This window comes from Tasmannia lanceolata, unplaced genomic scaffold (assembly GCF_043159265.1).
Source record: "Tasmannia lanceolata isolate RefF3 unplaced genomic scaffold, GAP_Taslan_0.1 ptg000018l, whole genome shotgun sequence".
In the NCBI taxonomy this organism is placed as follows: Eukaryota; Viridiplantae; Streptophyta; class Magnoliopsida; order Canellales; family Winteraceae; genus Tasmannia; species Tasmannia lanceolata.
This window is the reverse complement of record NW_027518695.1, coordinates 41,271,967-41,288,698: the sequence shown is the minus strand read 5'-3', so window position 1 is coordinate 41,288,698 and position 16,732 is coordinate 41,271,967.

Here is a 16,732-nt window from a genome sequence, read left to right as displayed (position 1 = left end):
GGTCAATGAATCGGAGGTAGGTCTGTAAACTGCTACACCAAAGCGCGAATCTAACTATTTCCATCTTAACTCTCAAAATACAAGTAGTTTTTCATCTCCTTTGCTTCCGTTTTAAACTACACTTCGACTCCTTCGAAATGGAACAAATTTCATTGAATTACGTGTTGAATTGAGTGAGTTATGGTCATTAAATCGGAGGTAGGTCTGTAAACTGTTAGGCGAAAGCGCGAGTCTAACTATTTCTATCATAACTATTAAAATACTTGGAGTTTTTCATCTCCGTTTCTTTCATTTTCAACTACTCTTCGACATCTTCCAAATGGCATGAATTTGAATAAATTCCGAGTCGAATTGAGTGGGTCAATGAATCGGAGGTAGGTCCCTAAACTGCTAGACCAAAGCGCGAGCCTAAATATGTCCATCATAACTCTTAATATACTTGGAGTTTTTCATCTCTGTTTCTTTCATTTTCAACTACACTTCGACATCTTCAAAATGGCATGAATTTGAATCAATTCCGAGTTAAATTGAGTAAGTTATGGACAATCAATTGGAGGTTGGTCTGTAAACTGCTAGACCAAAGTGCGAGTCTAACTATTTCCACCATAACTCTCAAAATACTTGGCTTCTTTCATCTCCGTTTCTTCTGTTTTCAACTACACTTCGATATCTTCAGAATGGTATGAATTTGAATAAATTCCGAGTCGAATTGAGTGGGTCAATGAATCGGAGGTAGGTCCGTAAACTGCTAGACCAAAGCGCGAGCCTAAATATGTCCATCATAACTCTTAAGATACTTGGAGTTTTTCATCTCTGTTTCTTTCATTTTCAACTACACTTCGACATCTTCAAAATGGCATGAATTTGAATCAATTCCGAGTTAAATTGAGTAAGTTATGGACAATCAATTGGAGGTTGGTCTGTAAACTGCTAGACCAAAGTGCGAGTCTAACTATTTCCACCATAACTCTCAAAATACTTGGCTTCTTTCATCTCCGTTTCTTCCGTTTTCAACTACACTTCGATATCTTCAGAATGGTATGAATTTGAATAAATTCCGAGTCGAATTGAGTGGGTCAATGAATCGGAGGTAGGTCCGTAAACTGCTAGACCAAAGCGCGAGCCTAAATATGTCCATCATAACTCTTAAGATACTTGGAGTCTTTCATCTCTGTTTCTTTCATTTTCAACTACACTTCGACATCTTCAAAATGGCATGAATTTGAATCAATTCCCAGTTAAATTGAGTAAGTTATGGACAATCAATTAGAGGTTGGTCAGTAAACTGCTAGACAAAAGTGCGAGTCTAACTATTTCGACCATAACTCTCAAAATACTTGGCTTCTTTCATCTCCGTTTCTTCCGTTTTCAACTACATTTCGATATCTTAAGAATGATGGTAGGAATTTGAATAAATTCCGAGTCAAATTGAGTGACTTATGGTCAATGAATCGGAGGTAGGTCTGTAAACTGCTAGACCAAAGCGCGAGTCTAACTATTTCCATCATAACTCTTAAGATACTTGGAGTTTTTCATCTCTGTTTCTTTCGTTTTCAACTACACTTCGACATGTTCAAAATGGCATGAATTTGAATCAATTCCGAGTTAAATTGAGTAAGTTATGGTCAATCAATTGGAGGTTGGTCTGTAAACTGCTAGACCAAAGTGCGAGTCTTACTATTTCCACCATAACTCTCAAAATACTTGGCTTCTTTCAACTCTGTTTCTTTCGTTTTAAACTACACTTCGAGTCCTTCGAAATGGAACAAATTTCAATGAATTCCGAGTTGAATTGAGTGAGCTATGGTCATTCACTTGGAGGTAGATCTGTAAACTGCTAGGCGAAAGCGCGAGTCTAACTATTTTATCGTAACTCTTAAAATAATTAGAGTTTTTCCTCTCCGTTTCTTCCGTTTTCAACTACACTTCGATATCTTCATAATGGTATGAATTTGAATAAATTCTGAGTCGAATTGAGTGACTTATGGTCAATGAATCGGAGGTAGGTGTGTAAACTGCTAGACCAAAGCACGAGTCTAACTATTTCCATCATAACTCTTAAGATACTTGGAGTTTTTCATCTCCGTTTCTTCCGTTTTCAACTACAGTTCGACATCTTCGAAATGGCATGAATTTGAATCCATTTCGAATTTAATTGAGTGACTTTTAGTCAATCAATCGGAGGTAGGTCTGTAACCTGCTAGACCAAAGCGAGAGTCTAACTATTTCCAGAATAACTCTCAAAATAGTTGGAGTTTTTCTGCTCTGTTTCTTCCGTTTTAAACTACACTTCGACTCCTTCGAAATGGAACAAATTTCAATGAATTTCGAGTTAAATTGAGTGAGTTATGGTCATTCAATCGGAGGTATGTCTGCAAACTGCTAGACCAAAGCGCGAATCTAACTATTTCCATCTTAACTCTCAAATTACAAGTAGTTTTTCATCTCCTTTTCTTCCATTTTAAACTACACTTTGACTCCTTCGAAATTGAACAAATTTCATTGAATTACGTGTTGAATTGAGTGAGTTATGGTCATTACATCAGAGGTAAATCTGTAAATTGCTAGGCGAAAGCGCAAGTCTAACTATTTCTACCATAACTCTTAAAATACTTGGAGTTTTTCATCTCCGTTTCTTTCGTTTTCAACTAATCTTCGACATCTTCCAAATGGCATGAATTTGAATAAATTCCGAGTCGAATTGAGTGACTTATGGTCAATGAATTGGAGGTAGGTCTGTAAACTGCTACACCAAAGCGCGAATCTAACTATTTCCATCTTAACTCTCAAAATACAAGCAGTTTTTCATCTCCTTTGCTTCCGTTTTAAACTACACTTCGACTCCTTCGAAATGGAACAAATTTCATTGAATTACGTGTTGAATTGAGTGAGTTATGGTCATTAAATCGGAGGTAGGTCTGTAAACTGCTAGGCGAAAGCGCGAGTCTTACTATTTCTATCATAACTCTTAAAATACATGGAGTTTTTCATCTCCGTTTCTTTCGTTTTCAACTACTCATCGACATCTTCCAAATGGCATGAATTTGAATAAATTCCGAGTCGAATTGAGTGGGTCAATGAATCGGAGGTAGGTCCTAAACTGCTAGACCAAAGCGCGAGCCTAAATATGTCCATCATAACTCTTAAGATACTTGGAGTTTTTCATCTCTGTTTCTTTCATTTTCAACTACACTTCGACATCTTCAAAATGGCATGAATTTGAATCAATTCCCAGTTAAATTGAGTAAGTTATGGACAATCAATTAGAGGTTGGTCAGTAAACTGCTAGACCAAAGTGCGAGTCTAACTATTTCCACCATAACTCTCAAAATACTTGGCTTCTTTCATCTCCGTTTCTTCTGTTTTCAACTACACTTCGATATCTTAAGAATGGTATGAATTTGAATAAATTCCGAGTCGAATTGAGTGACTTATGGTCAATGAATCGGAGGTAGGTCTGTAAACTCCTAGACCAAAGCACGAGTCTAACTATTTCCATCATAACTCTTAAGATACTTAGAGTTTTTCATATCTGTTTCTTTCGTTTTCAACTACACTTCGACTCCATCGAAATGGAACAAATTTCAATGAATTTCGAGTTGAATTGAGCGAGTTATGGTCATTCAATCGGAGGTATGTTTGCAAACTGCTAGACCAAAGCGCGAATCTAACTATTTCCATCTTAACTCTCAAAATACAAGTAGTTTTTCATCTCCTTTTCTTCCATTTTAAACTACACTTCGACTCCTTCGAAATTGAACAAATTTCATTGAATTACGTGTTGAATTGAGTGAGTTATGGTCATTACATCGGAGGTAAATCTGTAAATTGCTAGGCGAAAGCGCGAGTCTAACTATTTCTACCATAACTCTTAAAATACTTGGAGTTTTTCATCTCCGTTTCTTTCGTTTTCAACTAATCTTCGACATCTTCCAAATGGCATGAATTTGAATAAATTCCGAGTCGAATTGAGTGACTTATGGTCAATGAATTGGAGGTAGGTCTGTAAACTGCTACACCAAAGCGCGAATCTAACTATTTCCATCTTAACTCTCAAAATACAAGTAGTTTTTCATCTCCTTTGCTTCCGTTTTAAACTACACTTCGACTCCTTCGAAATGGAACAAATTTCATTGAATTACGTGTTGAATTGAGTGAGTTATGGTCATTAAATCGGAGGTAGGTCTGTAAACTGCTAGGCGAAAGCGCGAGTCTTACTATTTCTATCATAACTCTTAAAATACATGGAGTTTTTCATCTCCGTTTCTTTCGTTTTCAACTACTCATCGACATCTTCCAAATGGCATGAATTTGAATAAATTCCGAGTCGAATTGAGTGGGTCAATGAATCGGAGGTAAGTCCCTAAACTGCTAGACCAAAACGCGAGCCTAAATATGTCCATCATAACTCTTAAGATACTTGGAGTTTTTCATCTCTGTTTCTTTCATTTTCAACTACACTTCGACATCTTCAAAATGGCATGAATTTGAATCAATTCCAAGTTAAATTGAGTAAGTTATGGACAATCAATTAGAGGTTGGTCAGTAAACTGCTAGACCAAAGTGCGAGTCTAACTATTTCCACCATAACTCTCAAAATACTTGGCTTCTTTCATCTCCGTTTCTTCCGTTTTCAACTACACTTCGATATCTTAAGAATGGTATGAATTTGAATAAATTCCGAGTCGAATTGAGTGACTTATGGTCAATGAATCGGAGGTAGGTCTGTAAACTCCTAGACCAAAGCGCGAGTCTAACTATTTCCATCATAACTCTTAAGATACTTGGAGTTTTTCATATCTGTTTGTTTCGTTTTCAACTACACTTCGACTCCATCGAAATGGAACAAATTTCAATGAATTTCGAGTTGAATTGAGCGAGTTATGGTCATTCAATCGGAGGTATGTTTGCAAACTGCTAGACCAAAGCGCGAATCTAACTATTTCCATCTTAACTCTCAAAATACAAGTAGTTTTTCATCTCCTTTTCTTCCATTTTAAACTACACTTCGACTCCTTCGAAATTGAACAAATTTCATTGAATTACGTATTGAATTGAGTGAGTTATGGTCATTACATCGGAGGTAAATCTGTAAATTGCTAGGCGAAAGCGCGAGTCTAACTATTTCTACCATAACTCTTAAAATACTTGGAGTTTTTCATCTCCGTTTCTTTCGTTTTCAACTAATCTTCGACATCTTCCAAATGGCATGAATTTGAATAAATTCCGAGTCGAATTGAGTGACTTATGGTCAATGAATTGGAGGTAGGTCTGTAAACTGCTACACCAAAGCGCGAATCTAACTATTTCCATCTTAACTCTCAAAATACAAGTAGTTTTTCATCTCCTTTGCTTCCGTTTTAAACTACACTTCGACTCCTTCGAAATGGAACAAATTTCATTGAATTACATGTTGAATTGAGTGAGTTATGGTCATTAAATCGGAGGTAGGTCTGTAAACTGCTAGGCGAAAGCGCGAGTCTTACTATTTCTATCATAACTCTTAAAATACATGGAGTTTTTCATCTCCGTTTCTTTCGTTTTCAACTACTCATCGACATCTTCCAAATGGCATGAATTTGAATAAATTCCGAGTCGAATTGAGTGGGTCAATGAATCGGAGGTAAGTCCCTAAACTGCTAGACCAAAACGCGAGCCTAAATATGTCCATCATAACTCTTAAGATACTTGGAGTTTTTCATCTCTGTTTCTTTCATTTTCAACTACACTTCGACATCTTCAAAATGGCATGAATTTGAATCAATTCCAAGTTAAATTGAGTAAGTTATGGACAATCAATTAGAGGTTGGTCAGTAAACTGCTAGACCAAAGTGCGAGTCTAACTATTTCCACCATAACTCTCAAAATACTTGGCTTCTTTCATCTCCGTTTCTTCCGTTTTCAACTACACTTCGATATCTTAAGAATGGTATGAATTTGAATAAATTCCGAGTCGAATTGAGTGACTTATGGTCAATGAATCGGAGGTAGGTCTGTAAACTCCTAGACCAAAGCGCGAGTCTAACTATTTCCATCATAACTCTTAAGATACTTGGAGTTTTTCATATCTGTTTGTTTCGTTTTCAACTACACTTCGACTCCATCGAAATGGAACAAATTTCAATGAATTTCGAGTTGAATTGAGCGAGTTATGGTCATTCAATCGGAGGTATGTTTGCAAACTGCTAGACCAAAGCGCGAATCTAACTATTTCCATCTTAACTCTCAAAATACAAGTAGTTTTTCATCTCCTTTTCTTCCATTTTAAACTACACTTCGACTCCTTCGAAATTGAACAAATTTCATTGAATTACGTGTTGAATTGAGTGAGTTATGGTCATTACATCGGAGGTAAATCTGTAAATTGCTAGGCGAAAGCGCGAGTCTAACTATTTCTACCATAACTCTTAAAATACTTGGAGTTTTTCATCTCCGTTTCTTTCGTTTTCAACTAATCTTCGACATCTTCCAAATGGCATGAATTTGAATAAATTCCGAGTCGAATTGAGTGACTTATGGTCAATGAATTGGAGGTAGGTCTGTAAACTGCTACACCAAAGCGCGAATCTAACTATTTCCATCTTAACTCTCAAAATACAAGTAGTTTTTCATCTCCTTTGCTTCCGTTTTAAACTACACTTCGACTCCTTCGAAATGGAACAAATTTCATTGAATTACGTGTTGAATTGAGTGAGTTATGGTCATTAAATCGGAGGTAGGTCTGTAAACTGCTAGGCGAAAGCGCGAGTCTTACTATTTCTATCATAACTCTTAAAATACATGGAGTTTTTCATCTCTGTTTCTTTCGTTTTCAACTACTCATCGACATCTTCCAAATGGCATGAATTTGAATAAATTCCGAGTCGAATTGAGTGGGTCAATGAATCGGAGGTAGGTCCCTAAACTGCTAGACCAAAACGCGAGCCTAAATATGTCCATCATAACTCTTAAGATACTTGGAGTTTTTCATCTCTGTTTCTTTCATTTTCAACTACACTTCGACATCTTCAAAATGGCATGAATTTGAATCAATTCCAAGTTAAATTGAGTAAGTTATGGACAATCAATTAGAGGTTGGTCAGTAAACTGCTAGACCAAAGTGCGAGTCTAACTATTTCCACCATAACTCTCAAAATACTTGGCTTCTTTCATCTCCGTTTCTTCCGTTTTCAACTACACTTCGATATCTTAAGAATGGTATGAATTTGAATAAATTCCGAGTCGAATTGAGTGACTTATGGTCAATGAATCGGAGGTAGGTCTGTAAACTCTTAGACCAAAGCGCGAGTCTAACTATTTCCATCATAACTCTTAAGATACTTGGAGTTTTTCATATCTGTTTGTTTCGTTTTCAACTACACTTCGACTCCATCGAAATGGAACAAATTTCAATGAATTTCGAGTTGAATTGAGCGAGTTATGGTCATTCAATCGGAGGTATGTTTGCAAACTGCTAGACCAAAGCGCGAATCTAACTATTTCCATCTTAACTCTCAAAATACAAGTAGTTTTTCATCTCCTTTTCTTCCATTTTAAACTACACTTCGACTCCTTCGAAATTGAACAAATTTCGTTGAATTACGTGTTGAATTGAGTGAGTTATGGTCATTACATCGGAGGTAAATCTGTAAATTGCTAGGCGAAAGCGCGAGTCTAACTATTTCTACCATAACTCTTAAAATACTTGGAGTTTTTCATCTCCGTTTCTTTCGTTTTCAACTAATCTTCGACATCTTCCAAATGGCATGAATTTGAATAAATTCTGAGTCGAATTGAGTGACTTATGGTCAATGAATTGGAGGTAGGTCTGTAAACTGCTACACCAAAGCGCGAATCTAACTATTTCCATCTTAACTCTCAAAATACAAGTAGTTTTTCATCTCCTTTGCTTCCGTTTTAAACTACACTTCGACTCCTTCGAAATGGAACAAATTTCATTGAATTACGTGTTGAATTGAGTGAGTTATGGTCATTAAATCGGAGGTAGGTCTGTAAACTGCTAGGCGAAAGCGCGAGTCTTACTATTTCTATCATAACTCTTAAAATACATGGAGTTTTTCATCTCCGTTTCTTTCGTTTTCAACTACTCATCGACATCTTCCAAATGGCATGAATTTGAATAAATTCCGAGTCGAATTGAGTGGGTCAATGAATCGGAGGTAGGTCCCTAAACTGCTAGACCAAAACGCGAGCCTAAATATGTCCATCATAACTCTTAAGATACTTGGAGTTTTTCATCTCTGTTTCTTTCATTTTCAACTACACTTCGACATCTTCAAAATGGCATGAATTTGAATCAATTCCAAGTTAAATTGAGTAAGTTATGGACAATCAATTAGAGGTTGGTCAGTAAACTGCTAGACCAAAGTGCGAGTCTAACTATTTCCACCATAACTCTCAAAATACTTGGCTTCTTTCATCTCCGTTTCTTCCGTTTTCAACTACACTTCGATATCTTAAGAATGGTATGAATTTGAATAAATTCCGAGTCGAATTGAGTGACTTATGGTCAATGAATCGGAGGTAGGTCTGTAAACTCCTAGACCAAAGCGCGAGTCTAACTATTTCCATCATAACTCTTAAGATACTTGGAGTTTTTCATATCTGTTTGTTTCGTTTTCAACTACACTTCGACTCCATCGAAATGGAACAAATTTCAATGAATTTCGAGTTGAATTGAGCGAGTTATGGTCATTCAATCGGAGGTATGTTTGCAAACTGCTAGACCAAAGCGCGAATCTAACTATTTCCATCTTAACTCTCAAAATACAAGTAGTTTTTCATCTCCTTTTCTTCCATTTTAAACTACACTTCGACTCCTTCGAAATGGAACAAATTTCATTGAATTACGTGTTGAATTGAGTGAGTTATGGTCATTAAATCGGAGGTAAATCGGTAAATTGCTAGGCGAAAGCGCGAGTCTAACTATTTCTATCATAACTCTTAAAATACTTGGAGTTTTTCATCTCCGTTTCTTTCGTTTTCAAGTACTCTTCGACATCTTCCAAATGGCATGAATTTGAATAAATTCTGAGTCGAATTCAGTGACTTATGGTCAATGAATCGGAGGTAGGTCTGTAAACTGCTAGACCAAAGCGCGAATCTAACTATTTCCATCTTAACTCTCAAAATACAAGTAGTTTTTCATCTCCTTTGCTTCCGTTTTAAACTACACTTCGACTCCTTCGAAATGGAACAAATTTCATTGAATTACGTGTTGAATTGAGTGAGTTATGGTAATTAAATCGGAGGTAGGTCTGTAAACTGCTAGGCGAAAGCGCGAGTCTAACTATTTCTATCATAACTCTTAAAATACTTGGAGTTTTTCATCTCTGTTTCTTTCGTTTTCAACTACTCTTCGACATCTTCCAAATGGCATTAATTTGAATAAATTTCGAGTCGAATTGAGTGGGTCAATGAATCGGAGGTAGGTCCGTAAACTGCTAGACCAAAGCGCGAGTCTAAATATGTCCATCATAACTCTTAAGATACTTGGAGTTTTTCATCTCTGTTTCTTTCATTTTCAACTACACTTCGACATCTTCAGAATGGCATGAATTTGAATCAATTCCGAGTTAAATTGAGTGAGTTATGGTCAATCAATTGGAGGTTGGTCTGTAAACTGCTAGACGAAAGTGCGAGTCTAACTATTTCCACCATAACTCTCAAAATACTTGGCTTCTTTCATCTCCGTTTCTTCCGTTTTCAACTACACTTCGATATCTTCAGAATGGTATGAATTTGAATAAATTCCGAGTCGAATTGAGTGGGTCAATGAATCGGAGGTAGGTCCGTAAACTGCTAGACCAAAGCGCGAGCCTAAATATGTCCATCATAACTCTTAAGATACTTGGAGTTTTTCATCTCTGTTTCTTTCATTTTCAACTACACTTCGACATCTTCAAAATGGCATGAATTTGAATCAATTCCCAGTTAAATTGAGTAAGTTATGGACAATCAATTAGAGGTTGGTCAGTAAACTGCTAGACAAAAGTGCGAGTCTAACTATTTCCACCATAACTCTCAAAATACTTGGCTTCTTTCATCTCCGTTTCTTCCGTTTTCAACTACATTTCGATATCTTAAGAATGATGGTATGAATTTGAATAAATTCTGAGTCAAATTGAGTGACTTATGGTCAATGAATCGGAGGTATGTCTGTAAACTGCTAGACCAAAGCGCGAGTCTAACTATTTCCATCATAACTCTTAAGATACTTGGAGTTTTTCATCTCTGTTTCTTTCGTTTTCAACTACACTTCGACATGTTCAAAATGGCATGAATTTGAATCAATTCCGAGTTAAATTGAGTAAGTTATGGTCAATCAATTGGAGGTTGGTCTGTAAACTGCTAGACCAAAGTGCGAGTCTAACTATTTCCACCATAACTCTCAAAATACTTGGCTTCTTTCAACTCTGTTTCTTTCGTTTTAAACTACACTTCGAGTCCTTCGAAATGGAACAAATTTCAATGAATTCCGAGTTGAATTGAGTGAGTTATGGTCATTCACTTGGAGGTAGATCTGTAAACTGCTAGGCGAAAGCGCGAGTCTAACTATTTTATCGTAACTCTTAAAATAATTAGAGTTTTTCCTCTCCGTTTCTTCTGTTTTCAACTACACTTCGATATCTTAATAATGGTATGAATTTGAATAAATTCTGAGTCGAATTGAGTGACTTATGGTCAATGAATCGGAGGTAGGTGTGTAAACTGCTAGACCAAAGCACGAGTCTAACTATTTCCATCATAACTCTTAAGATACTTGGAGTTTTTCATCTCCGTTTCTTCCGTTTTCAACTACAGTTCGACATCTTCGAAATGGCATGAATTTGAATCCATTTCGAATTTAATTGAGTGACTTTTAGTCAATCAATCGGAGGTAGGTCTGTAACCTGCTAGACCAAAGCGAGAGTCTAACTATTTCCACAATAACTCTCAAAATACTTGGAGTTTTTCTACTCTGTTTCTTCCGTTTTAAACTACACTTCGACTCCTTCGAAATGGAACAAATTTCAATGAATTTCGAGTTAAATTGAGTGAGTTATGGTCATTCAATCAAGGGTATGTCTGCAAACTGCTACACCAAAGCGCGAATCTAACTATTTCCATCTTAACTCTCAAAATACAAGTAGTTTTTCATCTCCTTTTCTTCCATTTTAAACTACACTTCGACTCCTTTGAAATTGAACAAATTTCATTGAATTACGTGTTGAATTGAGTGAGTTATGGTCATTACATCGGAGGTAAATCTGTAAATTGCTAGGCGAAAGCGCGAGTCTAACTATTTCTACCATAACTCTTAAAATACTTGGAGTTTTTCATCTCCGTTTCTTTCGTTTTCAACTAATCTTCGACATCTTCCAAATGGCATGAATTTGAATAAATTCCGAGTCGAATTGAGTGACTTATGGTCAATGAATCAGAGGTAGGTCTGTAAACTGCTACACCAAAGCGCGAATCTAACTATTTCCATCTTAACTCTCAAAATACAAGTAGTTTTTCATCTCCTTTGCTTCCGTTTTAAACTACACTTCGACTCCTTCGAAATGGAACAAATTTCATTGAATTACGTGTTGAATTGAGTGAGTTATGGTCATTAAATCGGAGGTAGGTCTGTAAACTGCTAGGCGAAAGCGCGAGTCTTACTATTTCTATCATAACTCTTAAAATACATGGAGTTTTTCATCTCCGTTTCTTTCGTTTTCAACTACTCATCGACATCTTCCAAATGGCATGAATTTGAATAAATTCCGAGTCGAATTGAGTGGGTCAATGAATCGGAGGTAGGTCCCTAAACTGCTAGACCAAAGCGCGAGCCTAATTATTTCCATCACAACTCTTAACATACTTGGAGCTTTTCATCTCTGTTTCTTCCATTTTTAACTACCCTTCGACATCTTCGAAATGGCATGAATTTGAATCCATTTCGAGTTGAATTGAGTGAGTTATGGTCGATCAACCGGAGGTAGATCTGTAAACTGCTAGACCAAAGCGCGAGTCTAACTATTTCCATCATAACTCTCAAAATACTTGGAGTTTTTCATCTCTCTTTCTTCCGTTTTAAACTACACTTCGACTCCTTCGAAATGGAACAAATTTCAATGAATTCCGAGTTGAATTGAGTGAGTTATGGTCATTCAATCGGAGGTATGTCTGCAAATTGCTAGACCAAAGCGCGAATCTAACTATTTCCATCATAACTCTCAAAATACAAGTAGTTTTTCATCTCCGTTTCTTCCGTATTAAACTACACTTCGACTCCTTTGAAATGGAACAAATTTCATTGAATTACGTGCTGAATTGAGTGAGTTATGGTCATTAAATCGGAGGTAGGTCTGTAAAGTGCTAGGCGAAAGCGCGAGTCTAATTATTTCCATCATTACTCTTAACATACTTGGAGTTTTTCATCTCCGTTTCTTCCATTTTCAACTACCCTTCGACATCTTCCAAACGGCATGAATTTGAATCCATTTCGAGTTGAATTGAGTGAGTTATAGTCAATCAATCGGAGGTAGGTCTGTAAACTGCTAGACGAAAGTGCGAGTCTTACTATTTCCACCATAACTCTTAAAATACTTGCCTTTTTTCATCTTTGCTTCTTTCGTTTTAAACTACACTTCGACTCCTTCGAAATGGAAGAAATTTCAATGAATTCTGAGTTGAATTGAGTGAGTTATGGTCATTCACTCGGAGGTAGGTCTGTAAACTGGTAGGCGAAAGCGCGAGTCTAACTATTTTCATCATAACTCTTAACCTACTTGGAGTTTTTCATCTCCGTTTCTTCCATTTTCAACTACACTTTGACATCTTCAAAATGGCATGAATTTGAATCAATTTCGAATTAAATTGAGTAAGTTATGGTCAATCAATTGGAGGTTGGTCTGTAAACTGCTAGACCAAAGTGCGAGTCTAACTATTTCCACCATAACTCTCAAAATACTTGGCTTTTTTCATCTCCGTTTCTTCCGTTTTAAACCACACTTCGACTCCTTTGAAATGGAAGAAATTTCAATGAATTCCACGTTGAATTGACTGAGTTATGGTCATTCACTCGGAGGTAGGTCTGTAAACTACTAGGCGAAAGCACGAGTTTAATTATTTCCATCGTAACTCTTAACATACTTGGAGTTTTTCATCTCCGTTTCTTCCAAAGAGACTAACACACCCTTTAAGGACTTCAATGGATAAGTGAATGGCCATGGTGGTGTACCAACATGTTGGAACCCATATGACATTCAGCACAAGAATGAACAAAACAGAGTTCCGAAGCAACAACCTGGACCAGCAAATAAATACTATCAAAAATTATTTAAAACATTTTCAAATATTTTTGAAAATATTTTTAACATATAGCTCTCATTTTTCTCATATCCGTAGAGTATAATAACGTCAAAATCCGATGAGAAATGAGGGAGATATGAATTTTACAAGTTAGACACTAAATGTTGGAAAACCAGTCTCGGAATTCCGAGAATTATTCTTGGAACTCCGAGAATTTTCTCGAAGCTCCGAGAAATGGTCCTGGGAATAAAATCCCAAAGTCTGTTTGAATTCTCGGAACTCCGAGAATTTGCTCGGAACTCCGAGAATTTTGCTCGGAACTCCGAGAAAGGTTTTTGTTCAAAAAAATATAGTCGTTGTGGTCCAACGGCTAGTTGAATTTTTGACCCAGTTTTGACTGTTTTGCCCCCCAAACGGTCACATGGAGTTGGGACACCATATATACCCATCTAATGGGTGTAAAACACAAGAGGAACATTGGCTTTTTTCATCTCCGTTTCTTCCGTTTTAAACAACACTTCGACTCCTTTGAAATGGAAGAAATTTCAATGAATTCTACGTTGAATTGAGTGAGTTATGGTCATTCACTCGAAGGTAGGTCTGTAAACTGCTAGGCGAAAGCGCGAGTCTTACTATTTCTATCATAACTCTTAAAATACATGGAGTTTTTCATCTCCGTTTCTTTCATTTTCAACTACACTTCGACATCTTCAAAATGGCATGAATTTGAATCAATTCCCAGTTAAATTGAATAAGTTATGGACAATCAATTAGAGGTTGGTCAGTAAACTGCTAGACCAAAGTGCGAGTCTAACTATTTCCACCATAACTCTTAAGATACTTGGAGTTTTTCATCTCTGTTTCTTTCATTTTCAACTACACTTCGACATCTTCAAAATGGCATGAATTTGAATCAATTCCCAGTTAAATTGAGTAAGTTATGGACAATCAATTAGAGGTTGGTCAGTAAACTGCTAGACAAAAGTGCGAGTCTAACTATTTCCACCATAACTCTCAAAATACTTGGCTTCTTTCCTCTCCGTTTCTTCCGTTTTCAACTACATTTCGATATCTTAAGAATGATGGTATGAATTTGAATAAATTCGGAGTCAAATTGAGTGACTTATGGTCAATGAATCGGAGGTAGGTCTGTAAACTGCTAGACCAAAGCGCGAGTCTAACTATTTCCATCATAACTCTTAAGATACTTGGAGTTTTTCATCTCTGTTTCTTTCGTTTTCAACTACACTTCGACATGTTCAAAATGGCATGAATTTGAATCAATTCCGAGTTAAATTGAGTAAGTTATGGTCAATCAATTGGAGGTTGGTCTGTAAACTGCTAGACCAAAGTGCGAGTCTAACTATTTCCACCAGAACTCTCAAAATACTTGGCTTCTTTCAACTCTGTTTCTTTCGTTTTAAACTACACTTCGAGTCCTTCGAAATGGAACAAATTTCAATGAATTCCGAGTTGAATTGAGTGAGTTATGGTCATTCACTTGGAGGTAGATCTGTAAACTGCTAGGCGAAAGCGCGAGTCTAACTATTTTATCGTAACTCTTAAAATAATTAGAGTTTTTCCTCTCCGTTTCTTCCGTTTTCAACTACACTTCGATATCTTCATAATGGTATGAATTTGAATAAATTCTGAGTCGAATTGAGTGACTTATGGTCAATGAATCGGAGGTAGGTGTGTAAACTGCTAGACCAAAGCACGAGTCTAACTATTTCCATCATAACTCTTAAGATACTTGGAGTTTTTCATCTCCGTTTCTTCCGTTTTCAACTACAGTTCGACATCTTCGAAATGGCATGAATTTGAATCCATTTCGAATTTAATTGAGTGACTTTTAGTCAATCAATCGGAGGTAGGTCTGTAACCTGCTAGACCAAAGCGAGAGTCTAACTATTTCCACAATAACTCTCAAAATACTTGGAGTTTTTCTGCTCTGTTTCTTCCGTTTTAAACTACACTTCGACTCCTTCGAAATGGAACAAATTTCAATGAATTTCGAGTTAAATTGAGTGAGTTATGGTCATTCAATCGGAGGTATGTCTGCAAACTGCTAGACCAAAGCGCGAATCTAACTATTTCCATCTTAACTCTCAAAATACAAGTAGTTTTTCATCTCCTTTTCTTCCATTTTAAACTACACTTCGACTCCTTCTAAATTGAACAAATTTCATTGAATTACGTGTTGAATTGAGTGAGTTATGGTCATTACATCGGAGGTAAATCTGTAAATTGCTAGGCGAAAGCGCGAGTCTAACTATTTCTACCATAACTCTTAAAATACTTGGAGTTTTTCATCTCCGTTTCTTTCGTTTTCAACTAATCTTCGACATCTTCCAAATGGCATGAATTTGAATAAATTCCGAGTCGAATTGAGTGACTTATGGTCAATGAATCGGAGGTAGGTCTGTAAACTGCTACACCAAAGCGCGAATCTAACTATTTCCATCTTAACTCTCAAAATACAAGTAGTTTTTCATCTCCTTTGCTTCCGTTTTAAACTACACTTCGACTCCTTCGAAATGGAACAAATTTCATTGAATTACGTGTTGAATTGAGTGAGTTATGGTCATTAAATCGGAGGTAGGTCTGTAAACTGCTAGGCGAAAGCGCGAGTCTTACTATTTCTATCATAACTCTTAAAATACATGGAGTTTTTCATCTCCGTTTCTTTCGTTTTCAACTACTCATCGACATCTTCCAAATGGCATGAATTTGAATAAATTCCGAGTCGAATTGAGTGGGTCAATGAATCGGAGGTAGGTCCCTAAACTGCTAGACCAAAGCGCGAGCCTAATTATTTCCATCACAACTCTTAACATACTTGGAGCTTTTCATCTCTGTTTCTTCCATTTTTAACTACCCTTCGACATCTTCGAAATGGCATGAATTTGAATCCATTTCGAGTTGAATTGAGTGAGTTATGGTCGATCAACCGGAGGTAGATCTGTAAACTGCTAGACCAAAGCGCGAGTCTAACTATTTCCATCATAACTCTCAAAATACTTGGAGTTTTTCATCTCTCTTTCTTCCGTTTTAAACTACACTTCGACTCCTTCGAAATGGAACAAATTTCAATGAATTCCGAGTTGAATTGAGTGAGTTATGGTCATTCAATCGGAGGTATGTCTGCAAATTGCTAGACCAAAGCGCGAATCTAACTATTTCCATCATAACTCTCAAAATACAAGTAGTTTTTCATCTCCGTTTCTTCCGTATTAAACTACACTTCGACTCCTTTGAAATGGAACAAATTTCATTGAATTACGTGCTGAATTGAGTGAGTTATGGTCATTAAATCGGAGGTAGGTCTGTAAAGTGCTAGGCGAAAGCGCGAGTCTAATTATTTCCATCATTACTCTTAACATACTTGGAGTTTTTCATCTCCGTTTCTTCCATTTTCAACTACCCTTCGACATCTTCCAAACGGCATGAA